General features: G+C 43.0%; 1 long non-coding RNA gene across 5 annotated transcripts in view; it reads left to right on the plus strand.

Moving 5' to 3' along the window:
• The first annotated feature begins 4432 nt into the window (after nucleotides 1-4432).
• The window catches only part of LOC147259769 (uncharacterized), a 30354-nt gene continuing 21147 nt past the window's right edge, over nucleotides 4433-13639 (plus strand). For all 5 annotated transcript variants that reach the window (XR_015116262.1, XR_015116258.1, XR_015116260.1 and 2 more), the window contains exon 1: nucleotides 4433-4719. This is a non-coding gene — a long non-coding RNA (uncharacterized LOC147259769). The remainder of the gene's footprint in view (nucleotides 4720-13639) is intronic.

Raw genomic sequence — 13639 nt, forward strand, 5'->3', positions numbered from 1 at the left:
AGCATTTGCCGTTACCGGCCATCTGTCGCTTCCACTGAATCAACACATTGGTTAGGATGGACATCCGGGAATCAGAGGGTTAGATCCTCCGAGGCTCTCGTTTGGGTTGAAATTATACAGGAGGGGCACTAAGAGAACATTAACTAAACAACTTTTTCCTTCCAGGTTCACATATTTACACAGAAAGACACAGGCAGGGGCAGTTTTGTCAGCTTGAGCTCACAACGTCCCCGATCACAATGTGATGAAATAATTAGAAAAACAGCAACAGCAGCATTTCATGTTATTTCATTTCCATCACTGTGCTCCACAACTCCTCTTTGTGTGGCTTTACTTTTTTTGTGTACTGTACATCTCACATTACAGCGGCCCGCCTGCTTTTACAGTAAGTCCCGATGACGCCGCCTCGTTACACAAATTACATTTTATTTTTCAGACCACCCCGCAGGAATTACGATTTGTTTCGCCCAACATAAACACAATGCCATCAGAAGGGCTCATTATGAGGCGACCAGATTTATTTTGTCTGTAACAGGAGAAAAACGCTCAGGAGATTTAAAATGACAGCTCCTTAAAGGGTAAACATTCTCCTCTGATGCAGTGCTGGATTTTCACATCCGTACTGTTATGCAGAATTATTGGATGTAAAAAAAAATCATTCCTCTTGAGTACTTGATTTATCATACACATCTTAGGTTTGTAGCGGAGCACCCTATGTCTTGCTACTTGTTAGGTGAATAACTGTAATGCGACAAGAAAACCCAGAGATTGCGGGTATTAAATGCTCTCGGTTCCTAGAGATGGATGAAAATACAAAAATGGCACTTTCTTTTTCTGCACCCCCTCTGAGCCTTTGTCTTCTTCTAAGCTCTGGCAGTCCTCAGCAGACAAGAGCAAAAGGCCGCTTCCTATCAATGCTTTTTAGTGGAGAATTTATTTTAGCGAGGATACAGTGCATCATGCCAAAGAGAAGACTTCCTGACCCCAAATCCGCTTAAGCCCCAACAAAGGGCACAGTGAGTTACTGCTGCCCACAGTAGGGTGTCTCAGAGAAAAGCATGAAGAAGCAGAGGTCTGGGGAACATCGAGCCACATGGCAATCGATTTCTCCTTAGGGAAAACCAACACAGACACTGTCACCCTCCTCTTCAACCTCTCCCTTTTTTTCTACATTTTTATTTTTCCTTCATGTTTTTTCTAGCCTTTTTCTCACCTGCCTACAAGCTGAAGCCCCGGTGCAGTTGTGCTTCTTTAAATCCATCAGCCTGAGCTTTGTGACTCTGGCCTGACCCAGCCCTAATTAAACACAATTAGAAAAATCTCATGGACTCCGGCATAATCCTCCGGAGCAAGAGAGAAGACAAGGAGAGATAGTCGAGGGAGCCTTGGCAGGAGAAGGGACAGCACATCCCAGCAGAACAAAGCCAAGCAGAGCGTCTAATGTATCAAACACATGGATTAGCGGTTCGCCGGGAGAGCTGAGGCTGAGCGGGAGCCTGCGGTTTCCAGCTTTCTTGGAGGCTGACTTGGCCCTGGGAAAGACAGGGGGCCTGGTTGGTCTTGTGGGAGGCTGGAAATCCATTTCCGCATGTGCAAATTGACAACTGTATAAAGATAAGTAAATATATTATAATTCTGTCCCAGATAATTTATTTTTGTTAGAGTAGACAGGTGCTGTGATTATTAGTTTTCCATATCCATGTAACCAGAATCCCAAGATGACACACAGGGAAAAGGAAAAAGTGAGAAATAAGGAGTGTGTTACACGTGCCACATTAAACGGAAGCACACGTCTTACTCCTCACGCGATGAAAAGTGATATTAAAATATTTTTTTCCTTTTCAAGTGGGTTCGTACAAGAAATCTTAAGTTTCTGTTTGGATGGATAAACTGCAATTTCCAAATGACATATGACTAAACAAGCAGAGATGCATCTGGACAGGCCATTTCTGAAATATCTTAGGAAGAACAATTGGATAACAAATTGTCCAACAGTGACTGGGAATTCGCTTCATATCATAATCTTCTCACCTCTCCTATTGTGTTACAAAGGTTGCAATATTTTCATAACCGTGGAAAGATAATCTCGCACTTGACTCCCAGTATTGAGTCATTTCAACAGACCCACTTTTTGGCCATGTATTATTCACGGGTATTCAAGCCCCACTCTGGCCCAGGGAGGAAGTGCTCTCTCCCAGTCTCCGTCACAGGATATCAGCCTCTAATTCATTATTCAACATGCTGGAGCAGGGCCACTCAGTCTAACTCACATGCTGCCTGGACAGGGGAGGAGAGTTAGGGACTACAGAAGCTGGTCGTCGCCCTCCAGAGATTTCTTCTCTCTGCTCTCTAAATGCTGGAGTTGAACGCTATTTGGGTTTCAGATCTACTCACATAATTTATGCTGTGTGCTGACGAGCAACCTCAGCTGTTCACTCACCTGATAAAGACAATGATGAGGCCATAGGTGACCCCAGAGCGCCTACCTCCGTCAAGGGGAATTTCTGGCTCCCGACACTTTCACGCTTGACTAAAAGTCAGCTGGTTGGGAAGAGATTTGATCATGTGGAGACCAGTCACATTAGTTTTGTGTTCTGTGCCAAATTATCACAATTCATAATGAGCAAACAGGAGAAATACTATTAAATCTCTGTGGTGGTGGGAGTAAATCTCCTCATTTTTAACTTTCCTCAAGAGGCATAATGAATACCTCTGCTCTCTCCTTCCGACCTGGGCCTTCATGAGCATCTTGATTTAACATTGATTATTAATGTCTTTTCAGGAACCAATCACCAAGCTCTTAAGGTGTTTCCAATCAAGATTTGACATAGAGCAGGATGACCCAGTAGGAGGAGCACATCAAAGTGTTCCTGTTGCCACCCGGTGGCGCTATGACTACTTGTGCCCCAATATGAATGGAATCTCCCTTTGAGACTGCATCTGTGCTCTTAGTTTGGTGAGTTCAGAGATAATAATATAAAAATAATAATAAATATTAAAATAAGTTACATCACTGTATCTCGTTGATAGTCTTCCTACTCTAGATGCCTTCAGTGTCAAGGCACGTGCAACAATGTCCTTCAATCTAGCTTCAGGTTGTACTAGAATATCAAAGCAAATCATGTACAATATCTTTGAGAGATTTGTGTGTTTAATAAATAGAGAATTTTCCCTCCATGTTGGATTATTACAGAAAATATAAATGATCTCCATCACCACCTTTAAGGTCTTCAACACTTAAACTCTCTGGTTGGTTTAAGAAATGCAATACTTTTAGGTTTTCTTGGTTTACATTAAGCGAATCAAAAATTATATTTGTCTAATTTCATGCAAAAAAATATCATAATGATTCATGCACAGAGAAAGAAACTGTCATATGTCTGTTGTGGCCTCCAGCTGGATAGAGTTTCACTCACCACATCACAAGTTATGTCAGAAATTCTTCAGAGGGTTAAATGTCCTCTGTGCAGCACATTTAATCCTGTTAAATAATAACCATTCCTGATGTTCCAGGGCAGCAGGAACAAGATAGTCAACTGTTTTCTCACTGTTAACAAAATGCACCATGAAAAAGCAATGATATAATAAACAGAAAGTAGTCAGACATTTTTTGACATCTCTATTAAATGCCTCTTAATGTGGATAAATAACCGAGATAACGGATCGATTAGCAGCCCAAAAAGCAAAGTTTACCGTCCAAGTTTTTAGTTACGAGGTAGAGAAAAGTGGCTGAGAGGTCACACTTGAAAGCTTGGAAGAAGATCAATCAGTATGAATTAGGTCAGTGGACTGGAGGTCTCGAGAGGTGCATGACAGCGGGGGGAGTATCTGGTTTTGGGTCATCCGTGCCCCTGACGCAGCCTGCTGCAGACCACTGCGCAAGAAACTGACCACTATCTTTTTTCCTGCATTCTTACTGAGATTTCCCCTCCTCATCTCTCTTCTAGGGCTCTGCTGCTGTGCATCATCCCTCAATTATTCCTGGTTTCTCTCTTCCTTTTCTCATTTCTCTTTCTGCCCCATTATAATCACCCCCCTGCATATTTTAACCACTCTCAGCTGAAACTATTAACCCTCTTTTGTGCTTTGTTTGAGTGAAAAAGAAAGGACATGTTAAAAATACATCTGTCCATTTTATACATTGCTCGGCCTGAGTCATGGTGGGGTAGCCTGGATCAGTATTTCCTGTGTGTGTGTGTGTGTGTGTGTGTGTGTGTGTGTGTGGGCGGCGGGGGGGGGGGTGTTCTTTTACAGGATTAACAGGGAGGTACACAATATTACTAAATCTCTAAACTAGGCCCTGAAACATTCAAGCTCAGTTAAATTGTGGTGCGATTATTTCCTGTTTTATTTTGAAATCTTGTTCCGCCTGTCTTTTTGTGCGCTACACTTCCTGTGTGTCTATTTTCTCCACCTGTGTCTCATCAGCTAATCAGTCTCCTCCAGTCAGCCTGGAGTTCTCTCTCTAGCTAGCCTTGCCCATGTCTTGTCACTTTACCGGTTCTGGATTTTTAAATTTATTTTCTCCCCAAAAAAACCTCGGGTATCCAGCTGCTAGCAGCACAGCTAACTTAGCTAAACAAGTGAGCAAAGAGCTAGCCCGCTACCATGAAAGCTGCCACCAGATGAATGGAGATGCTAGTCATTCAAGATATTTCTCTTTTCACAAAGCCTTTGTTGGATTTATTCAAACTGACCCGGTGGATGAGGATGTCATTGGTAAGTTGTTGAATATTGATACACAATGATGATTGTCATGGATGCGGCCATGACGCCTTACCTGCACTCTTGTAGTAGTATTTTTGTGTGTGTGTGTGTGTGTGTGTGTGTCTTACCAGTGTTTCTTCTGCTGCCTTACTGGGGTTCCTATCCAGGTTTTGGCTACCTTCCCACTGCAGGCAAAAGTGGCACCATGTCATTCCCTCTTTCCCCTGACAATGTGAACACAATCATCTCAGTTTTGCTCAGGTCTCTTCTGTGCTCCTCATCTGTTGTTTCGCTCATATGGATGATGTGGAAACAATGCTGTGAGTAGAAGATTAATGAGCCTTTCCAAATGTTTTGGAAATCAAGCTCATAGAAACTTGTTTTTGAACGGATAATACTGACGTCGCCACATCGGCTATAAGCCAAATTAGCTAAGAAAAATGTTGGTTTATCAGATTGTGTTAGAGGTCTTGGCCCAGTCCTCTTAAGAGAGTTACATATGGTTAGTTGTACGGTATCTGTTTAGGAGTAGCCATGTAAGAGCCGTCGCTAGATAAAACCCCATAGGTGGCGGTTGTAACTGTAATGTGCATCACATCCATCCCTGAGCATTAGATGCACAGGTGCAGTGGGGGAGGGGAGGGGAGGGGAGGGGGGGCAGGGCAGGTACCAGATGTGTCCCAACCACAGTCTGTCTTTGTACAGGGACAAGCATCTCTACTTGCCTCTCATATCATTCATGGCTCATTAAGCCCACACTGTATGCTGGACATCTGCTCTACATTAGTGTGTGTGTGGATTCATGGTACAGAGTGTATTGCAGTTTCTCTCTATTAAGCACACAAAAATGCTTTTTAATTGTATTTTTGGCTTTTGTAGGTAAAGCTTGGCAGCGTGTGAACCTTTTGATATGTGTGGAGGTTTAGCTACCAGGGTGAAGCAATGCAGTTTGTACAGTGGTTGCATGAAAATAGCGTTGCATAACACATTTAAAATATAATCTTATACTGTGTTTATTCTGCATAGACCATATAAAGAGTTTTGTAATATTAAATTTAAAATAAAAAAGATGCTTTGTAAGTCTAACAAACCTTGTTGGACTGATTTGCTTCCCAGAATATAAAACAAAAAGAAATGAACCCACTGACATTCCCACGGCATGGAAATGTACGGAGCCCTGGTCATTGGAGTTGCTGTGGAAAATATAATTTTCCCCATAATTTTAATTAATTTGTAGCCCAGATCTAAAAGTTGTACCCTCAATATAGTAATTTTGAGGCCACGAGATATAACTTGTTCCCACAAATTAATCAAACATGCTATTTTAGTCTTGAGGGTAATGAGTTGTTTTTTTTTTATCTTGTTTCTCAATATATTTATAGTTTTCTCTCTCAACACAGTCTAGTTTTGATATTTAAATGTTCGAGTGTGAATGAAATGTGTCGGTGTCATCAGTGTTTGCTCTCCCTGACTGTAAATACTCTTAGCACTTCACCTTGCACACTTTGCACTGCTACTTCCTGGCTGGATGAAGATGACCATATGTGGATGTCTTTACTTGAGCCGTATCCAGTGTTTATCTTTTAACCATATTTGTATTTTAGCCTCGTTTATTCTTACAATTCCTATTTATTGATTGTTTCACGCAAGTGAACTGCAGTGACAAATTGCCCTCTGGGATCAATAAAGTTTGTCCTATTCTATTCATGTCAGACATTTAGCACGTGGATTTTGTATCAGTGGCGACGACCTGCGATGGTTTCAGGTTGAGGATGAACACGTCGTCCTGCTGGTACTTGAACATGGCATTTAAGAGGCCTTTAATCCTCTCTGGTGCTCTTGGGATGCCTGAGTGGTTCTTTGTTATCAGTGAAAGAAAAAACTTTGGAATGTTTGTGTCGGGCTCTCTGATCATAGCGCGTATCGACCTCAGCTCCGGCGTGCCCCCAATTATCCAATGATGCGATGAACTGGCTTACGAGGCCCCACTTATCAAATAACGTGTAGAGTCGGGGTCGCGAGAAGTCGGTGCGTTCTCTTTATTATTCAGTTTCCATGTTGCAAAGAGTCAGATAATTTGCAGCAGACTGGCAAACGAGCAGAAGTTTAAAATGTTGTAGGTTGGGATCATTTTTCCAAAACATGAGGGGGGGCAGGGGGAATCGGTGTACCTCCAAAGAGCCGTACCGCGCTCAGTGCAGTTGTAGAATCATGAACACGCGCTTGTCTCTGTGACACAGCTGTCATTGTTCCATTCCATGTCCATCATTCAGGAAAATATAATAATCACACAACCACTAGACACACAAGATGCTTAATTATGCATTCACTTAAAGAAAATGTTGAGAACCACACTGCAGACGTACACTCACACTCAAGTGAGTGAGCATGCTGAGCACTTTATTTGTAATTTTTTTTTAATTACATGTAAAAAATTCAATTAAGGTCATTGTTTCAGTGTAGAAAATTTTGTAGGTATTATGAACAACAATGTCTCACTAATTGGAGAAAAAAAAAAAGAAACAGGTTGCTTACCCAATAGTTTTTATTGACTAAAGTTGCTCGCCAGCAACACTGCGTTTGCGTTTATCTCGAATAGAATTCACGGTCTGTGAATTTGTGAACAATACAATTTTATTTTTTATCTCAGCAAAATTCACAGCATCAGAAATCCACGGCACTAAACTTCGTTAATCTCCCTGGTGCTGATTATTTAATCAATGCTGTGATATTTTTACGAACAGCATTTTCGATTAAGTGCAAATAGACTGTGAAATCATAAATATTTGGCATTTTCCAACATACGATAATTGGATACATCAGCCATACATTAATAAATTGTTTACTTGCCTTAGCAGGTTCCTTATTGCGCTAATAGGGCATGACAGATTTCGCTTGTTAATAATTCTGCCTGTTGCCTGCTAGAAATGATGGATGGGGTGCAAACAGCTGTGGTATCAACATGCATTTCATGTTAAACAGGGACGTGAAGACATGTGGTGTGTGTGTTTGCACTATGCGTTGTTTGGCACATTTTCACGGAGGGGTGTATGTTATCCTTGTCTTTTGGAGTCAGACCCGAGGCTATGTCTAATTGGAGTCTTCACACTTTCAGGCTTGACTCACACTGACACGCTCGACCTTGGCTCTCCTCCCTTTGCCATGAAAAGGGAAAACGGTGACACAGAAGCATGCCATCTTCTTTGCAGAGAAGAGAAACTTTGCCGCTACTTGTTTCTTTTTTCATTCTCGCCGCCTTCGTTCTCTGCTTCAAGAGATGTCTACACTATTTTCTCCACTTGAAGAGATGAACTTTTCAACCATGGCGGCACGATCTAATAGACATACAGGAAGGTCATAAGTGTCTCTCAGCTCAGACGTACAGCTCGGACGGATTTTTAATTACATGTATAAAGCACATCATTTGTGCGCTTGTATTGGCTGCACAGAAACACACAGGTACACAGCAGATGCATATTGCAACAGGGGAAAGTGCTAGAGGGTCAAACACTTCTACTTCTCGGAACTCTGCCATCAATATACCTCTCACCATACATTTCAATGTTCCGTCCCTCAGGTCTCACTCCCCTTTTAGCATCCAAGGGCCTGTTTATGGGCTTGATTTTCTCTTCCCATCAGGCAGCATTGATCAAACAGCACACTTAGAGTTTTTCAAGGTGGACATTACTACTGATGGCAACCAGCGCTGCCGACTGTGGTGTTAAAACTATGGCCATTATTCACGTGATTGGCCTCTCCTCCATCTCTCAGTGGTAGGCATTTCATGATTTGGTACGTATTTATATCCCCACCGGACCACATCCCCCTCCTCACAGGTCCGGCGGTGAAGTGCATGCTTTCTGCCTGTATCAATTTAGTTACTCAGTCCTGAGGAAGGACAAGAGGTGAGTAGATGATTGCAGTGATGCACACGCAAAAAACGAAGGTACGAGACCAGTATAGTGTTTGGAAGAATGTCAACTCAAAGGTGCATTTGTTACCTCAAAAGTACACTGTTCGTCTTCAAGAAGGCAGTGGCAACTTTTGACTGACAGAAAGGGCGCAGAGGGAACTGACAGGTACACAATTGTCTTTCACAGCAGTGACGAGCATCTCTATCTTTTTTTAGATGGATTCTAGTACCTCTCTTTTTGAGTGTGTTATTGTCCAGCTTGGAAATGCACTTCATGAATATGTCTGACCAGGAAGTCCCCCATTTTGTCATCTTATAGTCACGTTCGAAAAACAAGTCTGTCGAGCGCTTTGACATGCATCTGCTTTAGAACGTTAAGGAATTCCATGGAACGATAGCGTGGTTGTTTAAATGTTGATTTATCCTGCGATGAAAAGCAGGAAAATGTGACGTCTTTTTTTTCCTCCAGATTCCCCAAGAGTTAAACGTGAGGGCTCACGCTATTGTTGAAAAGTGCAACCTGCTAATAACTTCCAAATACTCGTTTAATGTGCCATAACCACATGTGGCTTTGTGTTGTTCATCAATGCCAATTAATCACGAACATGCAGTCCTCAAGGTCTGCCAGAATAATTGCTCAACTGCTTATTCACATGTTTGCATTGTTGACGTAGTTCTGTTGATAACTTGACTGATTAAAGCAATTAAATAGTTGAGATTGGGCTTTGGAGAAAGCATGTTGTTACCAAGGAGACTGTGACTTTTAAATCCCTCCCCTCGTCAGTGGCAGTGAGTCTGTCTCCGAGCAGGAAAACAACATTCAGCTGCACCCCATGCACGCTCTTACACCAGTCCCACTGGGCATACACACTTGGTCTGCGTGGGCTGATGCACTCTGTAAATAACGAAGCAACATACAGATGTAAAAGTCTTCATATTAAATACAGAAGAAGCTGTGGTAGCAGAACAATGATGCGTTTCTCATGTGGCCCCCAGGCCTGCAGCTTAACATCGCAGTCGAGGCATCATGTGTGAAAGAGATTGACAGACAAGCGGCTTCAAACCAGCAGCTGCCTCCTCAAGCAATTCACATGCATACATCACATGGCATCAACCCCCCCCCCCATCTAGAAAGAAAAGGAAAACAGCTTGGATTTGTTACAGAAACGTAGAGAAAAGTTGTACGTTATGTTTTACATCACTCCACAAGTTTCATTAACTTACCTCAAATGTTATGAGGCTACTAAATCTAGAGTTGTCCTGCTGTACATGATCAGCCCCGTATTTAATTTTCGCTTACCTGAGACTCACGGCGAATGGAGCTGCGCCCAGCGAGCGGGGTATGCTAGTATTATTAGCTCAAGTTCTGATGATATTTTGAAGGAAATGTTTAAAGATTAAAGAACTGCTTAAGGTTAAGGTTCAATACTTTGGATGAGGTAAAATGACAGACGTTCTGCTTGTGAAATTCTGACATAAATGCAGGGCCGGCTTAAGGCATCGGCGAAATAGGCGGTCGCCGAGGGTGCCACATTGCCTGGGGGGGGGCACAGGGGAATTTAAAAAAAAAAAATTGTCCTAATTTATTCATTCTTTTTGTGAAATCATTTGAATATATAAAAATATACTTTTTGTCTTGAAACCATTGTGGTTCCTGATGATGATCTGTTACCACAATAATTTGCCTAAAAAATAGTAAGTGTTGCAGTTAAAACACGTTACCTTATTAAACATTACGTAAAATGATAAACGCCCTTTCCAAGTTCTGGTTGAATGTTTAAAACATTATTGGAACTTGCAGGCAACATGAGCCGTGATGCTGCATGTGCCACAGCTGAAGAATGTTGAGTAAAACAGCTCCAGGAATGTTGCTGTAAAGCCTGATTCTAAAAGAGCTTTTCTGCCCAAAATTAGAAAAATCCTGTGTGTGTGTGTGTGTGTGTGTGTGTGTGCAGAAAGCTGCTGAAACCAATGATAACACATGCAGGTGATACGGCAGCAGAGGGATTCAGGTGCAGAAATCCTGAGAAGTGAGTCGCAGGTTCGATGTGTGGCTGGTGGAACCATCTGAAGCACAGACACGTACAAAGAAAATGAGAGGGCAAAACATGACTAGATCAATGCATAATCTGTTTTTAGACAAAACATCAGGTCTCGCTGAGGTGGGAGTTAGTTGATGGACTCGTGTTCAGTTAGAGGTGGCAAAAAAGAGGCCACAGGGACAAACTATGACCTTTTTTCCTTTCACACTCTGCCAGCCATCCAGCATGAGTTGATTCCTTCCAAGCAGAGAGCCACTGTGTCCCTAAATGTGTCCATGTAACCGGGAGTTGGCATAATAGACTCGCCTCATTTGTTTCCTGGGCTTACAGTGACACAGTTCACCATGACCTCAGCCTTGACAACATGTGCCGGTGCCGCGAACCTTTTCTTTGTAGCAGGGCTGATTCGTTTTTTTTTTTTTTTTTTGAAGGGTGCCCAATTTTTTCAGAGGGCATTGTGACACAGATTAGCCGTTTGTTAATCTGTGTCAGTGATTGTAGTGTGGGGCTATGTGCGTGGAGGGAAGGCTGTGTAAATGTTGGGACTATTTGTTCATATAGCTGGACTGTAACCCCTTTCATGGACACACACACACACATATTGCACACAGTGACATGTATAATGGTTATGTACTCTCGTGTACGACTAAAGCAGCAGATCTTGTCATAAATTTGACATTTTAAGTGAGTCTGATGTGTGCACACATTTACACACACACACACACACATCTGATTTTCTGCAGCAGAATTAAAGGGTAGGAGTATTCTACAGTCCCACAGAAAGTCCTTCTAAATTTCCTCAGAAAATTGTGAAAATTGAGTTAACAATGTCTCATTACATTTACGACTAAAGCAAGGGACCTTTGGGGTCTGATCCAGGGATGAAGATGAGTACTCTTGTTCTGTCGTGTCTCTGAGATGAAGAGAGAAAAGGTCCTTAAGAATATCTTTCTCGCACTTGGACAGGAGGCGCAATTATGCCTGCCACGGTTTCAGCAGAAATGCACAGATACCCGTCATATTGAGTGGGTTTGCAGGCTGTGGGCGGCGTGCCAGGGGAAGGTCAGAGTGCCCATCTTGTATCCAGATTTCTCAGCTCTGCTCCTACATGTGTTTTGTCAGCACAGCGCGGTCCGGAGAAATCCTGAAATAAGAGTGCTGATTGCTGTGATTGCTGCGCTGACATACACCTAGAGAAGCATTTCCCAGGAGATGTGGAGGTAGAATACCCTTCAAATGTTTTCCAGCTAAGTTGCATTTCTAATACAGAGGAACAGAATCACGTCACTCAAGAATGAGGTATGTAGTTTGACTTATGTTCTGTTTAAAAGGAAAACATCACAGGCCAACTTCCTTTCGCTTAAATATGATGAAGCACAGAGAAAAGGTAGCTGCTCCGTCTCTGTTACCTCATACAACTTAACTCACTTTGTATGCCGAGCTTTACACAATCTGTGTGTTCATAATTCATACAGAGTAGGGCACTAAACACACCATGAAAGTGGGTGCCAGAATGAGGAGGGTGCTCCCGGGGGAATTCCTGTTCTCATTTGTAACTTATCCATACCTTTTCTCAGGTCCCATCTGTTTGCCTGCTCAAATCCCTCTGGCCTGTACTAAACACAGTACGACGCACTCCTCCATGACTGGAGAGGGAGAAACGAATGGGCAATATTTGGTATTTAAATGTGGTCTCTGTGATGCATGGTATTGCTCTTATGAAGCTGTGTCCCCAGAGTAACATTTAGCTACTGCTGAGCAGGTTACACATGCGGCTGGGTGAGTTAGCGGCACCCACACACTGTAAGTTGAACAGACTGGAAAATGAATAGCAGAGGCAGTTGAGAGGGAATAAGTAATGCTTCACCAGCAGGCTCTGGTTGTTGTGCTTATGAGTTACTTTGTAAAACAGATTTTTCTCTGAGGATGCTCATTTCCTCATGACTCAGTTCACTTTGTCAGGCAATTACCCCTCCAAAACCCAGAACAGCCAGTCTCTTCAGCTCCAGCCCAACGCCACATACAGGGAAAACACAGTGCTTCTGTCACGTTGAACGACTGATTATAGATGTGAAACGGCAGCCATGATGATTACAGCACACGTACACCTCAGCCGAGGGGCGTGTTAAGAGTGTGACATCGTCAAACCAACTCCCCGCGGTGCCTGACAGGTGCAGGGCGATTGGGTTTGCTGGATCCACAGTGGGGGTATTGGACAGGATATCCCGCCCTCTGATCCCACACACTGTCCCCTGCCGACCGCCGAGACGCCTGCCTTTTGTCTCTAAGCTGCTGTTGACAAGCACTTCTTACTGCCACGCGCTCTCCTGGGGCAGCTGTTGGGACAAACAGAAGAGCCTATCACACACTAATCCGACTTATTTTACGTCTATTAATAAGAGGAAACCTGTTCCCAGAGGAGGTTCTCTTTTAGCCATGACAAATAAAAAAGGGTTTGTGACCATGGGGCTCGTCTCACTTGTCTTAGTTGTACTATAAGCCTGGTAATTTGATTGCACTTAAGCACTTTATGTCTCTAATAAAAACTGTGAGAGCCTGCGATCCGTCCAGGGTGCACCTCGGCTCTCGCCCGGTGTCTGCTGGTATCTGCTCCGGCCCCAGAGAGCCTGCGCAGGTCAGTTGGAGCGTAGGTAATGAATGAATGTGTTTTAAGGCTAAGAGCCACGCACAACTATCAGGTGGCGCCGCCATCCCACATGAGTATGTACACGTATAGCAGTGAGACATCAGACAGCTGTCCAGGAGACGCAAACAGCAGGAAGCAGTGACAGCCACAAACAAATAAGCCTTTTATGAACTTCACAACATGAATTTGTAATTGGAAAGACAAAAGTAACGTGCAGTTCAAAACATTCAAATAAATCTGTCGGATGCTGCTGTTTGCACATCGTAACTGCGACTGTGGTTTTGGCTGGAGCGGGGTTTGTTTTGCCCAGTTAAAAATCTATGAAACATT

Source organism: Aulostomus chinensis, chromosome 6 (assembly GCF_037954235.1).
Source record: "Aulostomus chinensis isolate RoL2024-O1b breed Wild chromosome 6, RoL_Achi_v1.0, whole genome shotgun sequence".
NCBI lineage: Eukaryota > Metazoa > Chordata > Actinopteri > Syngnathiformes > Aulostomidae > Aulostomus > Aulostomus chinensis.